This window comes from Eucalyptus grandis, chromosome 8, assembly GCF_016545825.1.
Source record: "Eucalyptus grandis isolate ANBG69807.140 chromosome 8, ASM1654582v1, whole genome shotgun sequence".
Taxonomy (NCBI): domain Eukaryota; kingdom Viridiplantae; phylum Streptophyta; class Magnoliopsida; order Myrtales; family Myrtaceae; genus Eucalyptus; species Eucalyptus grandis.
Genome location: NC_052619.1, coordinates 49,860,596 through 49,884,432, shown reverse-complemented (window position 1 = coordinate 49,884,432; position 23,837 = coordinate 49,860,596). Strand labels below are relative to the sequence as shown.

Genomic DNA, 23,837 nt, shown 5'->3' with positions numbered 1-23,837 from the left:
AAGTTGATTTCGGCCGAAGGCAATTAATCACAGTCTTGTGAAGCAAGATGTTGAATGCATTCATCCTTAAGTAGGTGATCTTCTCATCCGTTCTCATGTCCTTCACCAGTTCAAGTGTGGCCCGAGCAATGGAAACTTTGATTGGTTGATATCTGCCTCTCTCAACTTCTAACACGTCTGTCAGCATATTCATATCCACAACATAATCTTGATCTTTAACACTGAAGGAGAATCTATTCGCATCTAGAAAGGTAAGATTCGAATAGAAATATGCAGTCAATTCAGCATAAGCCTCTGTTGAGTCAGAGCAGAACTTTTCAAGTTGTAGAGTACTGAACTTTTCCCTCAAGTTCACTTTCACAGCATCCAGAAAATCAAAGTCCACACTTCTAGGGTTTATTACCCCCACGCTTCAGCAATTTCGAGTACAGATCTTTTTGTTCCTTTGATTTGAACAAATCTCCCCTTTTTCCTTGAATTTCAGCCGCAATACCCATTTTCGGTTGAAATAGACTGAACAGATTGTCATCGTCATTCCCATCTACAGGATTTGGCCCCCAGTCACGAGGATCACTTGGGATATTCGCAAGGGTTTCCTTAGCCACCCCTTTACGAGCGATTCCCAAACTTTCCATTTTTCGCAGAAAAATATACTCGTTCCTATATCCTTTTTCTTTAACAAAACTATCAACATAGTTCAAAGGAGTACGAATTCCTTTTAAAGCACGATATAGCTTGTAAATAAAAGCGGGCTTTTGAACTCTTACGGTCCGCATCCTCGATGATTTCTTCCGATGCTTTGATCAACAACACCTTGAGGACTAGATGGTGGAGAATGACGCTGCTAAGAATGTTGTGGGCTCGGTTGCTGATCGGAGTAACTTCATCTTCGTAAGATCGAAGTGCGTAGGCCCCTCACTCATTCTCTGTGGTCCCCCTTTGCGATTCTTGACGACTTTCGTGAAGAAGACATCTTTAACAGTGTTTGGAAGTTTCCTTGCTTGACTTTCCCAGAAAAGATGATAACTTTTTGAAGATTTAGCGAAGAAGACAAACGAGAATGGAAGATCGATGCTTTCTAGGGTTTTTGAGAGAGAAGAGATTAGAAAAGTGAAGAGAAATCGACCGTGTTCGTTCGGTTAAAAGAAGAGTAAACGAACCGTCACAAAGGAAATAAAAATATGCCTTTTCAAAATAACTATCTTTATCCACAAAAATAGCTATTTCAAAAATAACTTCCCTTTTGAAAATGAATCGATGCAATATTTACGTCAATTAAATATAGCAACAATTTAAACAAGTCTGATGATTGTACCTTTTCAAGATAGGATTGGAGAGAGAAAGACTTACAGTCTGAAGGTCGAGACAAGACTGTAGATTAAGTCTTGTAAGCCTGAGTCTGAAAGTCTTTAGACTTTGATATCCTCATACCTTAAAATGTTGAGTCTGGTCCGTATAGACTCAAATTGATTTTTCTCCAAAGGCTTCATGAGTATATCAGCCAGCTGATTCTTTGAGTCAACAAATTGAATTGAAACATCTCCATTTTGAACATGATCTCTAATAAAGTGATGTCGAATTTCTATATGCTTCGCTCTTGAGTGGAGAATTGGATTTTTGGTGAGGTTGATAGCGCTGGTGTTGTCGCAATTAATCTCCGTGCATGAGTCTTCGATTTCAAAATCTCTTAGCTGTTATTTTATCCATAGAATTTGCGAACATCAGCTTCCAAGAGCTACATACTCTGCTTCTGTTGTTGAAAGAGACACAGTACTTTGTTTCCTTGAAAACCAAGACACTTACAACGCTTCCAAGCAACTGGCAAGTTCCTGAAGTGCTCTTTCTATCAACTCTGCAACCGGCTAGATCTACGTCTGAATATCCCAGAAGTTTAAAGTCTCCCTTCTTAGGATACCAAAGACCGATGCTTGATGATGAAGCAACGTATTTTATGATGCGTTTGGCAGCACTGAGATGGGATTCTCTAGGATCTGATTGAAACCTAGCACGAGATGCAAACACTCAACAAAATATCGGGTCTAGAGGCGTAAGATAAAGAAGTGATCCAATAATGCTCTTGTACAGCTTTTGATCAACTTTCTTCCCTTCTTCATCTTTGTCTATCTTTAAAGAACTTGACATCGGTATGTCGGTCTTTTTGCACTTCTCCAGTCAAACCTTTTGACAAGATCATTAACATATTTTTCTTGATAAATAAAAGTACCTTCCTTTAATTGTTTTACTTGAAGACCAAGAAAGAATGTTAACTCTCCCATCATACTCATTTCAAACTCATCCTGCATAGACTTTGAAAATTTCTTACACAAACTTTCATTAGAGGATCCAAAAATAATATCATCCACATATATTTGAACAAGTAAGAAACTTTTGTTTTCCTTCTTGATAAATAAAGTCGTATCCACTTTACCTTTGACAAAACCATTTTGTATTAGGAACTTACTTAATCTGTCATACCAAGCCCGAGGTGCTTGCTTTAAACCATACAAAGCCTTTTTCAATCTAAAGACGAGTCGGCTTCTTTGGGTCTTCAAACCCGGTGGTTGTTCCACATAAACTTCCTCATGGATAAATCCATTTAGGAAGGCGCTTTTTACGTCCATTTGGAATAACCTGAAATTCTTATAACAAGCAAAAGCAAGTAATAGTCGAATAGCTTCTAACCTTGCCACTGGAGCGTAAGTCTCATCATAGTCTATTCCCTCTTCTTGCGTATATCCCTTGGCCATGAGTCTTGCTTTATTTCGTACGACTTTTCCTTTCTCGTTCATCTTGTTTCTGAACACCCATTTGGCCCCAATAACAGTTTTACCTTTTGGTTGGGATGTCAATTCCCGACATCATTTATCTTGAACTGCGAGCTCTTCTTGCATAGCTTCAATCCAGCTTTCATCGATAAAGCTTCTTCTATGCTCTTTGGTTCAATTTCGAAACGAGTGCCACGGCACTAGACTCTTCTCGCCTTTTGGATCTTGTGCGAATTCCTTCATTAATTTCGCCAATTATAAGATCTTTGGGATGACTGGACTTATGCTTCCAGGTTACTTGTTGATTTGTCTGTTGATGATCTCTTTCTTTATTTGGATCTTCACTAACAACCTGATGCTGATTTTCCAGAGTCTGAGATGCTTCTTGAGATGTAGACTTTGGAGGGTCTAGAGCAGGTTCAGATTCTTCTTGATGAGTTTGACTTGATTCAACTTGTGTTGAGTCTTGAAATTTGACATTCATTGAATCCTCCACAGACTGGCTCTTTTTGTTAAAGACTCTGAAGGTTTTGCTTGATGTAGAATATCCAAGGAAGATACCTTCATCGATCTTTCTTCAAACTTACCAACTCGATCTTTTGCATTTTTCAGTATAAAACATTTACAACCAAATACATGAAAGTATGAAACAATAGGCTTCTTTTCTTTGAATAACTCATAAGGGGTTTTACAAGAATAGATCTTAAGAAGACTCTATTGATGATATAGCAAGCTGTTGAAACACTTCAGCCCAAAATCGAGAAGAAATTTTACTTTCAATTAAAAGAGTTCTAGCCATTTCTTGAAGAGTTCTGTTCTTTCTTTCCACAACTCCATTTTGCTGAGGAGTATATGGAGAGGAGAACACATGCTTAAAGCCAGATTCATCACATAATTTTGTAAAATCTTGATTTTCAAATTCACCTCCATGATCTGTTCTTATACTTGAGATAACACAACCTTTTTCATTTTGAACCTTTTTAGCAAATTTTTCAAAATACGAAAAGGTTTCGGACTTACTTGAAAGGAAATATACCCAAGTAAAACGGGAGTAATCATCGACAATTACTAGGCAATACTTCTTACCCCCAATACTGCGAGTTCTGGTTGGTCCGAAGAGATCCATATGTAGCAACTGTAGTACATGATTAGTAGAGACATGATTTATTGGCTTAAAAGAATTTCTTACCTGCTTTCCCATAATACATGGAGTGCATGAATCAGTCTTTTGGTATGGTAATTTTGGTAGACCTCGAACAAGCTGCTTTGATGAGATTTTGGCTAATTGCTTCATGTTGACATGACCAAGCTTTTTGTGCCATAAGCTTGCTTCGTCTTGAATTGAGATAAGACATTGCGATTCATTTGGTTTCATATCCAGAAGATAGATATTTCCATGTCTTCGACCCATGAAAGACTAAGTAGAGTCTTTACTGATTCCAGAACATGTCCCTTCTTGAAAGAAGATCTTGAAACCAGTATCACATAATTGACTAATCTTTGAGAAGATTGTAATTGAGTCCTTCCACTAGGGAGACATTACTTATTGTGAGAGTACCAATTTTCACGGTTCCAAATCCCACAATACTTCCTTTGTTGTTTCCTCCAAATGAAAATTTTCCACCATTTACTTGAGCAAGCTTTATAAAAAAATTTGAGTCTCCTGTCATGTGTCTTGAGCATCCGCTGTCAAGATACCACTTTACCTGTTTCTTGACGGAGACCTGCATTTAAAATAAAGTCTCAAGCTTTCTTTGGTACCCAAATTTTCTTGGGTCCTTTGGTGTTAGTAAGATAAACAGAATTAGCCCATACTTTCTTAACGGTTTCCATACCATAGGGCACTCTTTTTCAAAGTGATCCGGACCAAGCACTTTGAACATCTCGAGAGCATTTCTTCCTACGGGTTTAACAAAAACTCTTTTGAAGTGATTTTTGTAAACTTCACTCAAAGCCTTTTCTTGATTCTTTCTTTTACTTTAGGAAAATCAATCAATGGAATTGTTTCTTCTGTCATACCTAGACCAGACTTATTGAAGTAAGGTCTTTGCGCTGAAAGAATTTTCTCAAGTTTTTCAGACCCTATAGAAAATTTCTTTGATATATTTGATAAGTCTGTTTTTAAAAAGCATTTTCTTTTAAAATATTTTCTTCATTTTCTTTAAGATTGGAAACAGACACGTCTAGACTTTTAACTCTTTCTTCTAAAACATTTTCTTTTTGTTTTAGAGCTGAGTTTTCTTTTTTTAGTTTGGAAATTCTTTTGAGAGAAGTCTTAAGACTAAAGCATAGTTCATCAATATATTTAGAAACTTTGACAGGAATTTTAAAATTACTTGCCTCAAATTCACTGTCCGAGTCGATCCCGAGTCGATCCAGTCCGAGTCTGATTGTGCCATCGAGACATAGATTGGCATATTCATTATCACTTTCTTCACACTCGGTATCACTCCGTTTCAGCTTTGAGAGCTTTTCAAATTTTTCAGCTTTTCCTTTTTCTTCTTCGAAGAGGACAGTTGGGTCTGATGTGTCCCTTTTTCTTGCATTCAAAGCAGACTACATCTTTATTTGGTTCCTCATCATCAATAGACTTGGTCTGCTATCTTTGAAAGCCTTGTTTCTTTGAGTTGAACCTTCTTCCTTTTCTGTTTAGTTTTCTGAATCTTCTTATCATGAGAGCAAGCTCCTCATCGTCCATATCATCTTCAGAATCTGTATCATCATAATCATCATTTGATTTTAATGCAATGGATTTCTTACCTTTTGGATCTTCATCTTCATTGATCCTTTCCACTTCATAAGACTGAAGAGTTCCAATCAGCTCGTCAACAGATAGTGGCATAATTCTCTGCGTCTCTCTTATCGAAGTCTTTATGTGATTCCAATCCCTTGAGAGTCCACGCAGTAGCTTGTTTACCTTCATGGGATCGAAGTTGGTTGACCTTGATTTTCAAGACCATTCACAATATCTGTAAAACGACTAAACATGTCAGATATTGATTCTCCTGGTTTCATTCTAAAGGCTTCGTATTGACCGAGAAGAATGTTGATTCTTGTTTCCTTCACTCGATCTGTTCCTTCATAGGTGATATGCAATCTGTCCCAAACTTCTTTTGCTGTACCACAAGAAGATATTCTATTATATTCAGTTGGTGATAAAGCACAATATAAGGAGTAAATTGCTTTTGCATCGAGTGTTTGTCTCTTGGTTATTTCTTCCTGAGATATTCCGCTGGATTCTTCAGTTTCTTTTCCTCTTTCGGACGATGCGTGGTAGGAGTAATTCCTTTTCTACAACGTCCCATTCCGAGGATCCTTTGATCGTAGGAAAGCTTTCATCTTGTTCTTCCGGATGTTGTAATCCTTTCCATCAAAGTAGGGTGGTCTGTATTGCTTTGCCCTTCCATCAGCCCCAGTGCTAACATACTAGCCATGGATCTTTTACTATGAAGTAAAACACTTCAAATAAAGTAAGTACACAGTGCTCGATACCAATTGATATTGCTAGTATAAACAACTAGAGGGGGGGTGAATAGGCGCACAAACAATTTATCGATATACGGAAGCAATTCTTAACAAATTGAAATACGATCAAGGTAGAAAGAGAGAGATTGGAACACAGGATTTATAGTGGTTCAGCTTTTCCAAGCCTACATCCACTCTTCCGCACCGACCCCACCGGCTGGATTTCACTATGATCAAAAGAGTAGTTACAAGCACAGCTTTGCCTTGATTCCACAAAGTGTAGATGTACTACCACACCTCCTCAAGGTTTCTCACAAATATAAACTCTCTTTTGTATACAAGTATTCACTCAAAGGATTTATCTAAACAAATAGGAGCTTCAGACTTTGGAATTCTTCTATTGCGCACACCTCGAACAACTAAGGACGTCTTCCTTATATACTCCTTTATGCCATCATACCCGTTGGCACTTACCAAATGAATTCCTCCAATCTACCCGTTAGACGGAATCAATTAGGAAGATCGTTCGAGCTATTAAAGGAACGTGTTGATAGCCCATCAATCTTGTTCGCCCATACAATCAGGATCTCGGTTTCCATAAGTAGAACCTTCCAATAATATTTAGACAATCACCGAATCTTCAATCATTGAATCAAACTTGATCAATCAAAGGATTCTGATACGTCTTTTCCAGCCACGAGATCTTCTCCAGATGATAAGGTTAAATTCTGAACAAAACATTCAGTTCGGGATAACCTTTCTTCAACGGATCAGAGACTGTCAATGAGGATAGACTTTGAGTCTTGAGTCGGCTGTCCGGAAGTCTTCGACTTTAACTAACGTAGTCTGCGACCTTCGAGACTAGGCGATGGAAATGTTTTGTCAACTTCAAAACTCTTCACGAGGATTTCTCCAACAGGATGACCATAATCAAGTGGAATTTCTAATCCTGTCTTCAACAGCCACAAGATCTCATTGAAAGATGTTGCCCTTCGGCTTGATTTGGAAGAATTTCCTCTGGAGAATGTCAATAGCTTATATTGCCTGGAGGAGTATATAAAGGAAGGCCATTTGATCAAGTTGCTAGGATCGTGAAATTAGAATTCTAAAGTCTGAAATTTCTCTCAATCACCTATCTTCGTTTGTGAGCATTACAAATTGTGATTAAGAGAGAAATAAACAAAAAGAGTATTTTATCCACTAAATGATTGTACTCATAAGTTATAATTTCCTATTTATTATATATTGAAATCTAGTTAGTAGGCTGTCAGCATGGAAGAGTGGACATAATCTTCATCTAAGTCGAACGATTATAAAATTCACATGCAATTTTCTCTTCCCTCAACTATATTTATTTTAAGTATGTTACATACTTTCTAGTTAAGAAGTCTGGTATTCCTCAAAACCAATTCTATTTTTCATTCAGATATTGCTTGCATCTTATTTTATTTCAATCTTATTTGTTAAGATTTCTTTTAAACACATATTCACCCCTTATAGGTTTTAGATATAGCTACATCATTTGGTATCAGAGCCTTGTGCTCGTCCTTTTTTAAATGTTTTTACTTATGAGTTAAAGATATTTTATGGCTAGTATCATAGTATAAGGACTCGTGTAAAGGTAGAGCAACATTGGACCACCTTATTTTGATGGAAATGAATACAATATGTGGAAAAGCAAAATGAAGGCATTCTAAAGATCTAGAGATCATTTGGAGTGGGATGTTGTTGAAAAATGTATTAATCCAAAAGCTGCTTCGATTTCAAACGAGGGAAAATAAGTCATAGCTAAGGATGCTGAAGAAATCGATTAAGCAGAAATTATCAAGAGACAGGCTCTTGATGCAAAAGCAATCTATTCCTTGTATTGTACTTTGTCTTCTATTGAGTATAATGAATTTTTTTTTTCATGTGAAACAGTAAAGGAAGTTTGAGATAGACTTCATGTTACTTATGAAGGAATAGATCATGTGAAAGAGATGAAGGTCAACATTCTCCTTAGTCCATATGAGTCTTTTAAGATGAAGCCTGGAAAATCAATTAGAGATATGTTCAGCCGATTTATAGAAATTATGAATGGTCTGGCATATCAACGACAACCAATTTCTACTCCTATGAAAGTCAACAAACTTTTATGAGAACTTTCAAAAGACTGGAATCATGTCAAGACCTTAATCCATGAAATGCAAAGGATTATATCACCCTTTTTTGATGAACTTATTTGCACTCTTCAATTCTATGAAGTGGAACATATCAATGATGAAGACGACTCAAGAGGTAAGAAGCCCATTGAACTTAAATCTAATGTTGACTTTGATGATACAGACTCAAAAAATGACTTAGATGATGAAGAACTCGCTCTCTTGATCAAGAAGCTCATAAAGTTGAATAGGGAGGGAAGAAGACAAAAATAAAAGAAGCAATACAAACAAAACTCCCAAAAAAGATCAATGGAAGAGGATGAACTAAACAATGATGTGATATGTTTTGAATGTAAGAAAAATGGACATATTAAGCCAAACTATTCTTTGCTAAAAAAGAAGAATGGAAAAACAAGAAGTACAAGTACCCTCCTAAGCTAGAAATCTAGAGTAACATAGAATGTGAATAAAGTGATGAAGAGTACACAAATATTTGTTTGATGGCTCACTTAGACTTAGAATCGGAATTTGATTTGAACACAGATTCTGAATCGGATTAAGAAATTTAGGTAAGTCATTCTGAGATTCTTATTAAAGTATCCAAGTACATCAATGACCTTTGTTTCTTAAATCCTCTCTTAAAATGATCTCTGAAGTAAAGAAGAACTCTAAACTCAGATAACTGGATCTTTCTTGGAAAAAGAAGTTTGAAAGTTTGAAAAATAATTTGAATAATTTAAAGAAAAGTCGTGATTCACTCTCTAAAGAAAATGAGATTTTGAAAAAGAAATTGTCTAGATATTACTACAAAATTTTCTAGAGACTTAAAACTTTAGAACACATTCTTTCCATTCAAATTCCCAATTACAACAAGTCTAGTTTGGGTTTCAATAAAGAAAGTGATGTTTTGATGGATTTTCCAAAAGTTAAGGAGAGACTTAGATAGAGACCTCCTAGACTTGCTCACAAAAATCACTTCCAAATGATTTTTACAAAACCTGTTGGTTGAAGTACTCTTAAATATTCTACGTGTAGAGACTTAGAACATTTTGATAATGAATTTCCTAGAATTTGGAGACCTATTAATAAGGATTGGACAAAAACAGTTTTTTCCACTAACTCTTCAAGACCTAAGAAAATTTGGATACTAAAAAAAGTTTGAGATCTCTTTTTGATTGCAGGTCACTATTAAGAAGAAAAGCAAATGCTATTTGGACAATGGATGTTCTCGGCATATGACAAGAGACTTAGGTAGCTTCATTAAATTAGAAAAATAAAAAAAGTGAAGTGTTTCCTTTGGTGGAAATAGTAAGGGAAGAATTGTTGGACAAGGAACAATGAGGATTGGTAGCTTGATCATCAATAATATTTCCCTGGTGAAATGTCTTAATTACAATCTTCTAAGAATTAGTCAGCTATGTGATACATGGTTTAGAATCAACTTTTAAGAGAATATTTGTCTGGGGATCAATCGAGACTTTTTACAAACCTTCACCGAACGAAGGCATGACAACATATATTATTTTAATATAAATTGAGAAATTTCTCAATGTCATATTTCAATTCAAGATAAAGCAAATCTATGACACCGCAAGCTAGGACACATCAGCATGAAATAAATTGCAAAGCTACTTCCAAGAAGTTAGTCCATGGTTTTCCTAAAATGGTTTATCAGAAGTTTGAACTATGCACTCCATGCACTTTGGAGAATAGGTCATGAGTTCATTTAAATCCATAAAACATATTTCTACTAACTTTTTTTTTTGTACCTCCTTCATATGGATCTTTTCGAACCTACCAGAACCCAAAGCATTAGAGGTTAGAAATATTGTTTGGTGATTATAGATGATTACTCAAGATTTATAGAGATTTTCTTCTTGGCAAATAAAGCAGAAGCTTTATCTTATTTTTTGAAGTTTGCTAAAGAGGTTCAAAATGAGAAATGTTATACTATTTTTAGCATCAAAATAGATCATGTGAGAGAATTTGAAAATTGAAATTTTACAAGTTTTTATGATGAAAATGGTTGTCAATATGTTTTCTCTTTTCCCTACACTCCTGACGAGAATAGAGTTGTAGAGAGAAAAAATTGCTCTTTACAAGAAATTGCCAGGACTTTATTAATTGAAAGTATAATCTCTTCTCGCTTCTAGGCAAAAGCACTCTCCACTGCTTGCTATTTAATTAACAGAGTGTTTCTAAGGCCCATCATAGAGAAAACCCTCTATAAGATTTACAAAGGCAGAAAGCCAAATATTTTTTACTTCATGTTTTTGGTTGTAAGTGTTTTTTTTTTTTTAAATGCAAATAATCGTTCGGGTAAGTTTGAAGAAGAGTAAAAAAAAATGAATATTTCTTGAATATTCTACAACAAGCAAGGCATACAAAATCTTCAACAAAAACACCCAGACTATTGAAAAATTAATGAATATCAAATTTCAAGAAGCCTATCACAATCAACAAGATCAGATCAACTTAAAGAATCTGAATTAGTCTCAGACTTAACAAAGTCTAAGTCTCCTAAGTAGGATTAGCCTTCCATTGAGCAAGATTAAATTGAAGATAAAAATGAAGAATCAACAGAGACAGAGACTCATGATACTCTCGAAGAAAGTGACAAACTCAACAAGAATTGGAAGCACAAATCAAATCATCATAAAGACCTCATCATTGGCAACATAAAAGAATGCATTCACACTAAATCCAAAGGAAAGGAAGATCTAAGTGCTTTAGCACTTGTTTCTGAAGTGGAACCAAAGAGAGTAGAAGAAACTTTGTCTAATAAAAGCTGAATAGAGGTAATGCAAGAAGAATTTCGACAACTTAAGATCAATGATGTTTGGGAGTTAATTCCCAAACCAAAAGGAAAATTTGTGATTGAAACTAAATGGGTGTTTAGAAACAAGATGGATGAAAAGGGAAAAGTGACCAGAAACAAGGTAAGACTCGTGGTAAAAGGATATATATAAGAAGAAGAAATAAGCTATGACGAAACATATGCACCTATAGTTAGGTTGAAAGCCATAAGGTTGCCGCTAGCTAATTCATGTTTCCACAACTTTAAGCTATTTTAGATGGACGTCAAAAGTGCTTTCATCAACAGTTTCATTCAAGAAGAAGTCTATATAGAACAACCTTCAAGATTTGAAGATCCCAAAAAATCAAACTTTATCTAAACTGAAAAGACCCTTGTATGGTCTAAAGTAAGTATCTCGTGCTTGGTAGGAAAGATTGAGTAAGTTTCTGGCGAGTAATGGTTTCAAGAAAGGTATGGTTGACACCACTTTATTCATTAAAAAGGAAGATAAAAACTTCTTACTTGTTCAAATACATACATATATATATATATATATATATATATATGACATCATTTTTTTTTCTTTTAATGAGTTTCTGTGTAAGAAATTTTCTAAGTCTATATAGAAAGAATTTGAGATAAGCATGACGGGAAAATTGACATTCTTTTTGGGTCTACAAGTCAGACAATCCAAAGAAAGAACATTTATCTATAAAGAAAAATATGCCAAAAATGTAATCAAGAAGTTTGGAATGGAAAATTGCAAAAAGACTGAAACTCATATGTCTTCCACCATCTTGATTGTTTTCTTCCTTCCACCATCTTGATCATCATCATGTCTTCCAAGTTTTTGAAGTCAGTCTCAGTCTCTTCAAAGTGGAAATCATCCCGCATAGCCAATGGAGGGCCTCAGTTTGTGAAGGATACTCAAACACATTTTGATCTTACTAGAAAAGAATCCCCCCGTAGCACAAATTGACCCTCATTGGAGCAGGAAGTCACTCGAGATGCAATCCCTATCTTGGTAAGGAAACTTGATATTCTCTTTGCGCATTACAATTTCTTAAATAAATGAGGGAGCCCATGGATTTCATTACAAACTTTTTGAAAGAAAATGGGTACGGAAACGAGACATTGTTCTTGAAAGCGATGCTGAAATCAGGGTTAGTGAAACCTGGACAAGCGAAGGAGTTTATTGTATTTCCTGCTAACCCTAGATAAGGGTTAGATAAAGGGGAAAAAGGAAGACGACGATGAGAGAATTTTCAAGAACTTTCAACCTAAAATGGGTGTGGTTGCTGAGGTTATAGGGTCTAGAGGGAAGTTGTTTATGTCTAAAGAGTACAAAGAATTTTATGCACAAATGCTGAACAAGGGTGTGGTTAATCCCTACATTGTAGCCTTTGATTTTCTGGAAACACTCAAACTGTCTTTGAGGGAAAAGTTTTCCAAACCTCAAATAGAGAAGTTTTGTTTAGAAACATTTGATGCTTTCCTTAATTAATTGCTTACTTTTACTCGAACTTGTCTGTTTTGGATCTCACATATGTTCAATTCACTGTATGTGAAAAGCTTTTTGATTTCGATATTGATTTGCTATCTAACATTCTGGGAGTTGAAAGAAATGTTTTTATGCCCATTAATGTCTCGAATGACAAAGTGATCAAGTTTATGGTGAATAACAAGATTCCAATGGGAAGTATCACATACTCTAGGGTGTCTACTTTCAACATTCTACTTCATAAAATCATCATAAACTACATCAGACCGAAGGCTACTTCAAATACTAACATTTCCAAATTTGAGACCAAAATGATGTGAGCTCTTTGCAATGAAGTTGCCTTCTTTTTGCCACATGCCATACTGCTACACACGTACAAAACCATGAGTAAGGAGAAATGTCATTTTCCTTATGTCGCATTGGTAACCAAGCTTTCAAGCATTTTTAGATTGAATCATCTTCTAGCTTTTGCTCCAAAACCCTTCCTTTTATGCAAATTGGTCTTAAAATGATCTCCAAAATGAGATTACAAGATATCTCTAATGTTTAGGAAGTTATGAAGAAAGAGTCTACTAGTTCGATCAAGACAGGGTTTGCTGCTGAGAAAAAGAAAAAAAAAAGAATGTAGTCTCCAGAATTTCCAAAAGAAAAAGACTTGTCCTGTTGTTACAAGATGAGGATGAGGAAGAAACTGATGAAGAGACTCTCTCTGATATAGTAGCAAACATTACTATGAGAGATCCTATCAAAGTATAGTAGAATTTGAAGAAGAAGCATAAGAGAGTGAGAAAGAACAAGAAAAAGAAAGTGAAGAAGAAAAAGCAGCAGAAGAAAATGATGACAAAGAAGAAAAAAAGGATGAAGGATATCATGATGAGATAGAGATTGACAAAGAAGGAGATGATGAAGTTACTGCGGGTGATGAGATATGCTCAACAACAAGGTGTTGAGAATGTTGAAAAGGAACTAGATCTAGAAGGTGGCAATATCCTTGCACATACTGAAGACATAGAGGCATGGGGAGTTGACGAGAAAAATTCTCTTCAGGCACAAGATACAGCATCAATCTTCAGTGATGGTATCAGTTGTTCTCCACTAGATGCCAAAGACATTTAAGCCTCTCTGTGACATCTTGAATTTCGACTTCGTCTCGATTATACGAAATGGGCATTTCGTAGATGTGCCTATACTTTTTTTTTTCTAAGTTGACCACTCACGAGATAACTGATCTATCAAGTGAAACCGTTAAGGGATATAAACGCGACAGACTTAAGAATTCGATCAGAAATCGACTGCTCGACCGTGATAATCGGCAATGATCAATATGGCACTGTTATAAGCGATTAGTGATTGGATATAGCTTGATTCGACGGAAGCATGCAATTGAATTATGGGTGGTTCAACCTGATTGCAAAATTCGCGTCGAATGGCACTAACTCAATTTTCTGCCGATTCGGTACCCAGTACCCGTAATTGAAACCTTGAGATTTTTACGACAATCGAGAGTCGCCTATGAGTCGGAGATGTACAATGTGGATCGAAAATAATCAACCACAAGTTAAACACGCTAAAATCCGTAAAATCTAATTGGTAGGTTGGGTCATGCTAAAATTGCGTTCGGTTGAAATAAACCACGAAATTGAACTCGGTTTCAGGAATCGAAAATTCTATTGTATTACAATTTATTTTTAGGATGTCAGCTCATCCTTTGAAGAATTTTCGGCGAGCCCAGATTTTTGGCAGAAAATCAAAATTGGCCATTTAATTTGGAAGAAATTCGGAGAAGCCTCTTTATTTGGATTTTGGGGCTACCAAATTGAAGTAAATTGTGGAGAATGGGTACAAATTCGTTTGGGCTGCCCCCATTGGCATTTTTTGTCACCAAATTGGCTTGAATTGGTGAGGAATTGATTGGAGACCAAGGCAAATTCGTAGGCTTGTGGGGGCTGCAACATTTGGGCATCAAAAGTGGCTTGTTTAAGAAGATTTGGGAGGGAAAAGTTTTTGCTAGATAGGCCTTGGACTTTGGAGGCTTTTGCATCATCACTTTGATATTTTGAGAGACAAGGGATTGGCTTAGGCATTGACTTTCTCCCCCTCTTGTTCCCTTGTCCCCCTCTCTCTTTTCTCTCTTCTTTTCCCCCCTTGTTTGTGCGACCAATTCCGGTAGAAAGGGAAGCCAACCTTTTCTTCTTCCTTTCTTCCTCTTCATCTCTTCCTTCGTTATTGTTGTTGTATCTCTATACCTCCACCAGCCTTTAAACCGTCCAGACCAGTCTCCCGCACACCACCTGCTTGATTCGCAAGCCACCCGTGAGCTTAGTGCCAGCGCCTCTTCGCCTTGCGTCGTTCTACTATCCACCTTATCTAGCTGCTTCGTCCAAACCCAGCAACCGTTCAACCATCGTCCAAAGTCCAATCTAGTCGCTAGTAACACCTCCACCGGTCACCAACACCCGTGCCATTCGCCAATAGCCACCGAGACTAGCCTCAAGCAGAATTGAGCAGAACTAGAAACTCCAACTCAAGCAGTAGGTTTGTCGGCCATTTTCAATGCCTTCCGGGCCTCCTTTGGAGCCGCCGTAGACACAGGATCTCACTGTCGTTGCGCCGCCGTCCCTTTGGACCCGTTTATTCTCTAATATGGTGAATTGACGTCATAATCCTTGATTAGATTGTTAATTGCACTTAGAAGGCTAGATTAGTGTTAATTAGCTTAGTTAGATTAGTACTAAGTGAGATTAGCCTTAAGATAGATTAGTGATAATTTAAAATGATTATATTAGCCTTAAGGTGGATTAGTGTTGATCTAATTGATAAGATTAGCACTAATGAGGATAGATTAATTCAATTGAATGGATTTCTCTTAGATCTAGATTATGGACTCTCGTCATTTGTCATTTTAATGGATCGAAAGATTTTGAGGTTAATTCCTTCTTGAAATTTTTTTTAAATATCTTCATATATAACATATATTTTATTCAAGATTTTAGGGATTTAAAAAAAAAAAATGATATTTCAGCTCCGTCATTTGAAAAGAGAACCTCTGTTTTTGCTGGAAATTGTGACCTTTTGGGATTCGCTAGATTTTTATCAACTCTTAGAGTTAGAATTTTGAAAAATTTCTTCACAAAAGTTATTTTTCATGGCTTTTAGTTGAACATAGTCAAAATTTAGATCAAATGGACAAGTTTTAGATCTCAAACCAAACTAATTTTGGAAAATAGACTTTTTGGAAACGGAAGCAGTTTTTTGTACTGGATTGAGCGATTTACTGGACTTAATCTAGAGGGATCTGGGTTAAGATGTTTCATGAAAAATTTTCTTTGATGTGTCTTTTACAACATATTCAAATTTAAGAATTTTCCGAACTCGTTTGATTAGGTTTCTGGATTTAAACTTGGAGATACGCGAGTAGACTGTTTCTGTCGGTTAGGACCGATAGTAATTTGTGATTGTTCTTGATGCTATGGTTGCAGGGCAATGCATATTGGGTGATGTGGTAGACTTTTGGCATGCTTAAAGCTTATGCTTGATAATGTGTGAAATGGATTGTTTAATTGTACAATTGAGTGTTTGATGATACTTGGCGATTCTTAATATAAAAGTTGGATTTTGGTATTTCAATAGAAAAATACCGAGCGTCAATTTTTGACGCAAAAAGTATTTTATATACTAAATAAAATCGTGGGACTTTGAAATGAGAGAGTATCATGTTTTATGGTTCAAATTGAACATGTGACCACACATAATTATTTTATCGAGAATTTCTAATATGAGGAAAATTGGTCAAGTCCATTATTTGAAATGAAAGTATTTGAGTGCAAAGCACAGTGTTCTTGGCCAAATATGGATGTGCGTGTGGACACTATTAGAAACCGTCACCCAGCGGGAGTTTGGGGACGATACTCGATTTATCGGATGCCCGGCGAGAGTTCGCAAGCCAGTCACGGTAGAGACCGAACCGATGCCCTTTATGGGATGTTGTCTAGGCGGGGGTTCTAGACGTTGCCCAGCCCGACGGGGCGGGACGATACCTGATTTTTATTGGATGCTCGGCGGGAGTCCAGATGACCATCGGTTGGGGAGTTGGCCATTGTCGTTGGGCCATAAATAAATGGGAACATGCTTAAATGTTTGAGATAGTCGCGCCTGATTATGGGGTAAAATTGTGTGGCACGGTATGGGACATGTCATAACGATTTTACCCTATAATCAAGACCCATGTGCTTGATTGATGTGTGAAATGAGGTGTTCTAGTTGTTAAGCATGCTTGTGATATTTATAATGCATATATGGTGCACTAATGTGGAGGGACGCGCCCAAGCAAGGTAAGTTCCGGATGGTGCCTGTTTAGGCTACCTCTAGGTGGATTCTCGCCCTAGTCGGGGCTTAGGGTTTAACTTGTTAAGATTTTTATCTCACCCCGTCGTGAGTTACCTTTTTCAGGTACCTAGTGTGGAAAACCTGGAGCCGAGACGACAAGGTCAGGAGCGTAGGTAGTTCAATAGTTCTTTTTGAACCAGACTTATGTGTATAGATTGGTAGGACCAACTTGAGATGTTTGTAAAGTATGTTTTGAGAAAAATTGGCTGTCCTACTTTCCTATCCCATATATGTTATTGTCTGGGGGTTTTGAGTTCGCTTTCGCATGTGCATAAAACAAAAGGGTCAACAATGAGTCTGTGCAAAATTTTAGTCAACCACTGAGAGGTGTGCACGTGCTCGGGTTTTGGGGCGTAACACTCTCACTTTCCTAAGGACTCAATTAGCGGCAAGGGAATGAACAAACTTCTAAGGTACAAACTGATCTTCTTTCAAGTGTGGATATCCCTTCAATGTCATTTGCTGAGGCTAGTGCCTAAATAGAATAGGATCCAAACTACTTTAGGATAGTTGAACTCCTTTTATATATGAAGGTACAATAGTATGGAATGGAGGTTGAGATTCAATAGATGTGCAATTCTCTTCATACCAAGATTGAGGAGGCCTTTGGACAATGCATGGCTAGAATTAAAGAGACTGTGCAGAGACACTTGGAAGACTTCCATTTGATAGTTTTATCTACAATTTTGTGTGACCCCTCTTGATGTTGACAAAAGGGGGAAACACATGCAGATTCAAGAGTTTTTTATGTGCGGCTTTTGTGACTTGTGTGGTTGATATGTTTGCAGGATTATGGTTTTTGAGACTGCTATTAATATTAAGTCTAAAGGTTGCATATTTTGTTTGCCTATTATGGTTGCATATGCACTTGTTCATAAATTTCTATTAGTTGTGTTGTTTAAGTATTGTTTTGTAGGTTTTTATCTAAATCTGTATGAAAGTTTTGTCAGCATAAAAAATGGGGAGATTGTTGAGAAAATTCTTACTAAGTTTTGAAGTTGACAAAACTTTAAACTTTTATTGTCTTTGCTTTTGAGGAATTTTCAAAGACTCTTAATAATACTTTTCTAGAAGTATATTCTACTTTGACGAGCCCAGAACGAGATAATGTCCAAAACAATCAAGAGTTTAGAACCAGATTCAATGATGTTGTGACACAAATCCAGGACAAACTTTGTTTGGAAACAATTATTTGATGATTATCTTATGGCTAAGGATTTTACTTATTCAAAAAATGTTGATTGAGTCAATTATATATTGACAAAAACAATCTCAAAAATAAGTTCCATATGATAAAGTATTATTTATGGAAACTAAGATTCTGATTGTATGGGTAACCAGAACCAAGTGAAATTTCCATTCCTGTCAGGAGAATTACTAAAAAAGTTCTAAACCTATTGCAATTGTGCCAATTCAGTCCTAAACTTTTTTTTTTTGGCCAATTTAATCCTAAATCTTTTACAATTGTGCCAATTTAGTCCATGTGGCCAAAATTGGTCGGCCGATGCTGATGTGGACGTCAACCGAGGATAGCTGGCCGATGAACGCTAATGTGGCAATTTTTGAATTTTTTTTTTTTGAATTTTTTTTCTTTTTTTCCCCACTTTCTTCTTCCTTTGGCCGACCGACGCCAGCCAGAGGCGAGGGTCGGCGAGGTCAGCCTCGCCGGCCACTAGCGAGGCTCATCCCCGCTGGCCACTAGCGAAGGTGAGCCTCACCCAGCGATGGCGAGGCCGCCGTCGCCACATCTAGTGAGGCTTGGCCTCACCTAGCCATGGCGAGGTCAAGCCTTGCATCCCTGGGCGAGGAGCCTCACCGGCCACTGGCGAGGTTGACCTTCGCCTTGGCTAGGAGAGGCATTCCCCTTCGTCTCCTCCGCTCCGTCTACTTGCATATAAAGGTGCGCGCATCGGGCTGCTAGATTCGATTAAATCGAAGAGAAAACCCTAATCGCGTACTAGTAGGGAGAGACAGAGAGAGAGAGGTAGAGAGAGAGAGAGAGAGAGAGAGAGAGAGAGAGAGAGAGAGAGAGAGAGAGAGTAGAGAGAGAATGTCTATGACAAGCGACGGTGACAGCGGTCAGGAGGAGGACAAGAAGCCCTTGCCCAGCTAAGGCAAGGGTCGACCTCGCCGGTGGCCAGCGAGGCTCCTCACCTAGGGACGACAAGGCTCGACCTCTCCATGGCTAGGCAAGGCCAAGCCACGCCATATCTGGCGACGGCGGCCTCACCATCGCTAGGTGAGCCTCGCCTTCACAAGTGGCCGGTTAGGCTAACCTTACTAGCCCTCCCCTCTGGCCGGCGCCGGTTGGACAGAGGAAGAAGAAAAAAAAAAAAAAAAAAAAATTAAAAATTAAAAAATTCGAAAAATTAAAAATTAAAAAATTCGAAAAAAAATTAAAAATTAAAAAATTGCCACATTAGCATTCACCAGCCAAATGTCCCTAGCCGACGTCCACGTCAGCATCGACAGGCCAATTTTGGCCAGATGGACTGAATTGGCACAATTGTAATAGGTTTAGGATTTTTTTGGTTATTCTCCCCATTCCCGTCTTCAACGGCCACAAGATCTCCTTAAAAGATTTTGTCGAACAGCTTGATTGGAAGAATTTTCTCCAGAGAATGTCAACGGCTAGTTTTACATGGAGGAGTATTTAAAGGAAAGTCATTCGATCAAGTTAGTAGGAATGTGAAATTAGAATTCCAAAGTATGAAACTTCTCTCAATCACTTGTTTTCGTCTAAGAGCATTACAAAATGTGATCAAGGTGTCTTAGTGAGATCTATCACTAAGTATTTACACTCATAAGTTGTAATCTTATGTTGATCATATAGTGAAATCCAGCTAGTAGGCTATCGGCATGGGAAAGTGGACGTAGGTTTAAAGTAAACCGAACCACTATAAAATTTATGTGTAATTTTCTCTTCCTTCAACTCTGTTTACTTTAAGTTTGTTGCACGCTTTCTGATTAAAAAGTCTAGTGTTCTAGGAAACTGATTCTATTCTTCATTCAAACTTTACTTGCATCTTATTTTATTTCAAGTTTATTTGTTAAAAATTCTTTTAAACACCTATTCACCCTTCTAAGTGTTAGATCTAGCTACATCATTGAATATTGTTGAGATAGTCCAACCAAGTATAGCATGTCAAGCTGTGCACATGCGCATCCTCCTCAAACGAGTAAGCCTGGCAACTACAGACATCAAGGCACTTTTGTCTGCATTCCTTCTCGCTGTGGACCGAAATCTTCATGTCCGGCCTCCCGGCCCTCATCATCTTCAAACTCAAGAAATCACGAGCACCATCGTCACTGTTCTTCACGCATATTGATGACTTCCTGAGGCACCCCCTAGAGAAGTCCCCCGAGTTCCAATTATTTGGCTGCGCCGGTTTGAACCCTGGCAAGCACCTGCACATGGTCTTATTGCCATTCTTATCATTGCAGCTCCCGAACTTGCCGCATGCGCTGAACACACTGCACCGGCTCGCTGGCTCGAACCAGACTGGCTTTGACCCATAAGTACTGAATCCGGCCGTCAAAGTTCATGACTAACCGGCTGTTGTTGTAGTTCTCGAATGAAGGCTGGGTTATGTTTTTTTAGGCTGAAGGCGAAGTAGTGGTGGCGCGGGTGGTAAAATTAGAGAGCAAGGAAGAGATGATGTCCAACATCTGGTCGGCTTGTATGAACTTGCCGTAGACCCCACTTTTCCAGTAAACAGACAGTTCTTGGATCACCTCGTAGTTGTTGTTGCCGCCTTCTTGATCCATCTTGAACGTGAAGTTCCCCTCCTTAGGGTCATCCTGGCTTGCCCAAGAAGTCAACACGAAGTTTTCCACCATCAGCATCCCTGGAAGGAATGCGTCGGTCGGGTGATCGAAGCTCTGCCAGAGAATTCTCTCTGTCCCGTCGTCTTCAATCAGCACCAGATTCCCTGAATCAAGAAGTTTCGCTAACCGGGTCGAAGAGCTTGAGCCCTTGACATTGGTCAACTGGATCGCTCGTCCTTCATTCCACAGCTTTAGGTTGCCGTCCACGAACCCAAAGAACGTGGTGGGGCTGACGAGGGGGTCGTTCCGGTTGGCGACCCAGATGACGATCTGGGGGTCCGACCCGTAATACCATATTCTGAAGTACCTCCTGGAGTCGGAGCTTCCATTTGGAGTCAGAGAGAAGAAGCCGAGCTCAAACCGTTTGCCTGCGGACACGAGAGTGGTTCCTCCCGGGTATGTGTGCTTACTGTTATGGTGTCTCTTCTCAGGTAAGACGGAAGAAACATCACAGACAAGGGCAAGCACGTTAAGATATTGGAGCTATTGAAGTAGCAGCGACCAGGTTAACATTAGGTTATTCAAGCATGTCCGATGAAATAGAAAGGAATTGAAAAAACATATCGACCTAATGCAATTAGCTACGAAGCAGACATTACCAGAGTTAATACAGACTTTTAGATTAGAGAAGTCTGAAAGTTTTTGAAGAAATTGCAAATCGACACAGCCAAACTAGTGGAAGTGCGAAGTTAAATCATTAAAAGCTGGCGTGAACTCAAGGTTGTCGCTCTTAGCTAGAGGGAAGAATACTTTCTTAATCCCTTTCTCTCTGTCTCTTTCCAGGAAATTTACAACTATATATAATTGAAAGTGGTTTTATTGGTATAGAGAACGGAGTATTAAAAAATATTTACTTTTTGTATGAAACTATATTGCAGGTTTATTTTTCTCTGTCCTTGTAAAAAGAAAAATGAAAAAAGGAGTCACTCTTTGAATACAAACACGATGACCTATCGGATTAAAGTCAACAGGGAAGCATCCATGGGGGTTTTTTTTAACAGCTAGTTATGTTCGCAGTCGAATTTCTTAATTACAGTTATAATGAAAGACCTTTGCACTTGTCCCATTAGACCCGCTTAACCTAACACGCTTGATTCATTGGACCTTCACTGTATTCACAATCGAAGTTCCTAATCGCAGTCTTAAGAAAAGATCTTTAGACTTGTCCCATTAGACCCAATTAACCATGCCCCGCGAGACCAGTTGGACCTTTGTTTTTAATCTAACCGAAGGAAAAGGCTATTGTGTAGTTTGAATAGTTTTTTCAGAGGCACAGTGGTAAAGGTGAAGTCCTTCGACGGCCGGTGAAATGATATTGAAAGAACGAAAATTGATTTATTTATCTAGATTATCATGATTAACTAAGTTCATTAAGCCAGTTAAAGTCCAGATCCTCTTGATTTAGAGACCAAGAAAGCAAACTCGATATATCAACTTCGGATCCCACATATAACCATATTTTTCAGTAAGCATGTGAGATGAGTTAATTCATTGTGATGGGAAATAAAAGTAAACTTAAGATCCGTTTGTTCGGAAGAAATTGTTTTCAAGAAATTATTTTCTGATTTTTGGATGTTTGGATGACTAAAAACTAATTAATTTACGGAAAGTGTTTTTCATGGAGGGTAAACCACAAGCTTAGATTGGGGAAAAAGTGACTTTCTCTTCTAGTAAGAAGAAAGTTATTTTTCCTAAATTACTAAGCAAATGAAAAATTAACTATTTATTTGAAAATGATTTACATGGAAAATATATTCCTTTATCATAAATTTCTCAGTGAGGTGCATTTGCTTCATAAAAATGAATGATTTGAATCTTCTAAAAATTATTGCTTGAATATCTTATGAAAATGAATGAACGAAAAATCGTTTCATCTTTTACAAAAAAAGTTTAGGCATAAATTGCCGTCAATGAAGAAAATAATTTTAATTGACTAATTATTTCAAGTGTGTTGACACCTAATTTAAATTTAGAAAATAGAAATAGAAAATAATCTTTGATTAGAGGGAAATTTAAAAAAAAATTAAATTCAAAAACTCAACAGCCAAATGTTTTGGAGCCACTTTGTTGTTGAGAAGTTGAGTGAGGATGTGTAAGTATATCGGAAACAAAAAAAACAAACTCAAGTCTTTCTCTATAAATAAAGAGTACGAAGCCTTGAATGAGGGGGGCGACTTCTCTTCGTCGAGGGAAAAAGAAAACAAAAAAGGCAAAGTCAAGAGAAGCTTTTGCTTCTGCAGAGAGAGTGCAGGGAATGTAGAGAGAGGAGGGGAGAAGAAGAAAAGTCAAAAGAAAAAGTGTACAGAAAGAGAGCAAGAGAAGTGACGTGAGGGAGAGAGAAAAACAAAAAATAAGGAAAAAAAGTTGTGCACTGTTGATCTTCTTCGTGGGTTTCTTCTCCGCGAGTCCCCACGCCGCTCCGCTGCAGCCCACGCTGCCGCGCCCCTGCGCCGCCCGCTGTAAGCCTCCATCTGCGAGCACCCGTGCCAGCCCTGCTGCCGACGCTCGTATCCGGACCTCCGTCGTGCCAACAGCCCGGCTCCGTCGCTGCCTCTGTGTTCACCGAACGACGATTCTAACACCATCTCTGTCTCTGTTACCGGACGTCGAGCCGATGCTCCCTGCAACCCGCTGATCCGGTCACCGTTCGCCTCCGCCCGTCCCAGGAGCCTCGACGCCGACGCCCCTACTCCGTCTCTGCCCAAGTCGGACTGCTGTTGCTCGAACGCCACCCCTGCCTGCGTCTCTATCCACGGCGACCATCCGACGCCCCACTGCTGCGTTTCCTTCCGACGAACCTCGAGCAGCACCTGACGCCTCCGCTGCTCCGCCCGATGTCGTTGCAAGACTGCCCGCAACGCCTTCATTGTTGCCCGCGCCTGTAGCAGTATCTCTGCCGGACTGCTGCCCCTTCCGAACCGACGCCCGTGACCTGCCGCGATCTGTAGTGCCCA

General features: G+C 38.2%; 1 pseudogene; it reads right to left on the bottom strand.

Annotated features, from left to right (window-relative positions):
- The window catches only part of LOC120287309, a 30,278-nt pseudogene extending 13,512 nt beyond the window's left edge, over nucleotides 1–16,766 (bottom strand).
- Nucleotides 16,767–23,837: the final 7,071 nt, after the last annotated feature.